The sequence below is a fragment of the Rhinoraja longicauda genome, chromosome 7 (genome assembly GCF_053455715.1).
Source record: "Rhinoraja longicauda isolate Sanriku21f chromosome 7, sRhiLon1.1, whole genome shotgun sequence".
NCBI classification, from domain to species: Eukaryota; Metazoa; Chordata; class Chondrichthyes; order Rajiformes; family Arhynchobatidae; genus Rhinoraja; species Rhinoraja longicauda.
Window position 1 is genome coordinate 10694917 of NC_135959.1, and position 3716 is coordinate 10698632.

A 3716-nucleotide genomic window follows, 5' to 3' on the forward strand; every position below is an offset into this window, starting at 1 on the left:
AATCCAGTTGTGTGTTTTTGCTAAATAAAATTAAGTCCGATTCATTCACTTTATTTGTTAGCATTTTACGACAACTTACCATGTAAATACAGTGTCCATCACACGTCAAAGATGTGATGGATAAGGCAGTAAAAAATATTAACAAATTTAAATCTTTCCAAGGGTCAGAAGTTTAGAGCGGGTGTTCCAGGTCTTAGTGTGGTCTTGGAGGTGAAAGGAGGAAGTTTTACCCTTAAAATGTCAGTAAGAAGCAGAACAGATCAGTTCAGAAAATAAGCAAAACACATTTTACTCACAGAAGCTGCTTTTTAAAAAAAAAAAATTTTTTAAAATATTTTATTTAAGTTTTAACAGAACCCATACGTTATACATTTTACATTCCTTAGTAAACAATAGTCACTGACCTATAACTTCGATTATACACGTATTGTTCTGTATTTTCTCCCCTCCCCCCCACCCCCCCCCCCCACCACCCCACCCCCCAGTTCAAAAGAAGGAAAAAGAAAAAGCAGAAGAAAGAAAGAAAAAGAAAAACCTGGAGTCCCGAGGGAGTCACTTCCGAGTAATTTCTTTTTAACTTCTTGTTAGGTATCAAAGCAATCCTGAATTTAACTACTTCCTATTCTTAATCCTAGCTTTGCCATGAATGGGTTCCACACCTTCAAAAAGAAGTCATATCCATTTCTCAGATTATACGTTACTTTTTCTAATGGGATACAACTCCGCATTTCTGCATGCCATCTTTCAAATCTTATTTCATTTTGTTCTTTCCATGTGACCGCAACACATTTTTTTGCTACTGCTAATGATATTTTGAGAAATCTTTCCTGATGTTTATCCAAACTTAGCTTTGGTATTATTCCTTTTGTATCTCCTAGCAAAAACAACCTTGAATCCATTGGTATGATCTTATTCATCAATTGATCTAAAAACTTTTTTAGGTCTTGCCAAAAAGGAATTACCTTTTGACATGCCCATGTAGAGTGTATAAAAGTGCCCACGTCTTGGTTGCATCTAAAACACCTTTCAGATGAGTTTGGTTTAAATTTATTTAATTTTTCCGGGGTTAAATATAGTTGCTGCAAAAAATTATACTGTACTAAGCTGTATCTCACATTAATAGTATTTTTCATACTATCTAAACACAGTCTTTCCCAACTTGGTTCATCAATAATAATATTAAGATCTGTTTCCCATCTTTGTCTTGCTTTATGAATTCCTATCTTTGGACTAGATATCTGTAGTAGTTTATACATTGATGATATAAATTTTTTCATTCCCTTGCCCTGAATCAAGGATTCGATTCCTTTAATCTGAAATAGAGACATTGAATTACCTAACTTTTCCCTTAAAAAAGATTGTAATTGATAATAGAAAAAAATACTATTCCCTGGAATTTGATATTTATTTCTCAATTGCGAAAATGTCAAAAAGATATTCCCTTCATAGCAGTCTCCCATATTTTTAATACCCTTCTGTTCCCAGAGTTGTAGTATTTGATTATTCCAAGCAAACGGCAATAATCCATTTTTTACTAATGGAGTTTTAGCTGTTAAGAAAAATCTTTTATCCTTAACTTTAACTGTTTTCAACAATGTATTAATTAAATGTTTTAGCAAAGGTGACTCTTTATCCTTAACTAATAGCTTCGCTTCCCATTTATATATAAATTCTTCTGGACAAGATTCTTTTATTTTATCCATTTCAATTTTAACCCATGCTGTTTTTCCACCCTCTTGATAAAAGGATGAAATAAAACTCATTTGTGCTGCCAGATAGTAATTTAAAAAATTTGGTAATTGCAATCCACCTAATTCAAATTTCCATGTTAATTTTTCCAGAGACACTCTTGGCATTTTACCTTTCCAAAGAAAATTCCTCACAGTTTTGTTCAATTCTTGAAAAAAATTATTTGGCAAAGGTATAGGCAGTGTTGAAAATAAATACTGTATCCTCGGAAAAATATTCATCTTAATACAATTCACTCTCCCTATCAATGTAATTGGAAGATTCGTCCATTTCTTCAGGTCCTCATCTATTCTTTTTATTAGTGGTTTATAATTTAATTTATACAAATTATTTAACTTATTATCTACATTAACTCCTAAAAACTTAATGCCTTCTTTTTGCCATTTAAACTGACTTTCTCTTTTACATTGATCATAATTGCCTTCAACAAGAGGCATTATTTCAGTTTTATCTTTATTAATTTTATATCCTGATACTTTCCCATATTCCAGTCTGAAATATAATTTTCTTAAGGATTCCAATGGTCTAGTAAGACAATTTAAGACATCATCAGCAAATAAAGTAATTTTGTGATCTTCCTGATTAACTTTAAATCCTTTAATATCTAAATCTGCTCTTATTAGCTCTGCCAGAGGTTCAATGGCCAATACAAATAAAGCCGGTGACAAGGGACATCCCTGTCTACGAGATCTTTCCAAATTAAATGATTGAGAAGATTGGCCATTTGTCACCACTTTGGCTTTAGGTTGTTTATAAAGAGCTTTTACCCAGTTAATAAAACCATTTCCTAATCGGTACTTCTCTAATAATTTAAATAAAAAATCCCATTCTAACCTGTCAAACGCCTTTTCAGCATCTAAAGCAACTGCTACGCTCAATTCCTTTCTTTTCTGTGCTAAATGTAAAATACTTATAAATCTTGCTACATTATCAGATATTTTCCTTTTTTTGACAAATCCAGTTTGGTCCTCTTTAACCAGCTTCGGTAAATATTCTGCCAATCTCCTTGCTAAAAGTTTAGCAACTATTTTATAATCTGCATTCAACAATGATATTGGTCTATAAGAAGATGCATTTAAAGGGTCTTTCCCTTTTTTTTAATTACAGTTATAATTGCCAATGAGAAGGAGTCTGGTAATGTAGAAGTTTTTTCCGCTTGATGTATCACTTCCATAAATAGTGGTAACAACAAATCTTTAAATTTTTTATAGAACTCAGGCGGAAAACCATCTTCCCCTGGAGATTTATTACTTGGTAAAGAATATAATACTTCCTCCACCTCTCTCAAAGTAAAGGAGGCATTTAGTCCCATCTGCTCCTCATTAGAGATTGTTGGTAATTGTATCTTGGATAAAAAATTATTTATCTTAATTTCATCCTTTTCAGATTCAGAATGGTACAGATTAGTGTAGAATTGCTTAAATACCTCATTGATTTCTCTAGGTTTATAAGTAATAATGTTCTGATCTGTTCTAATTGAATTTATTGTTCTTGATATTTGTTCTTCTTTCAGTTGCCATGCCAATACCTTGTGCGCTCTTTCTCCTAATTCATAATATCTTTGGTTAGTTCGTAATATTAGTTTTTCTGTTCTGTGAGTATGTAAAGTATTGTATTGAAATTTTTTATTTGCAAGTTGTGTTTTTTTTGTATCTGAAGAAGTTTTCTGTAAGTCTTTTTCTAATACGGTGATTTCTTTTTCTAATCTTTCAGATTCCTTCCTATAGTCTTTCTTTATCTTAGATGAGTAGCTTATAATTTGGCCTCTCAAATAAGCCTTCATTGCATCCCATACAATAAATTTATCATCCACTGAATTTAAATTTGTCTCCAAATATAATTCAATTTGTCCTCGAATAAAATCACAGAAGTCTTGTCTTTTCAATAGTAAAGAGTTGAGTCTCCATCTATACACTGACTGTTCTTTATCTGGCATCGTAATTTTCATTAATAATGGTGAGTGATCC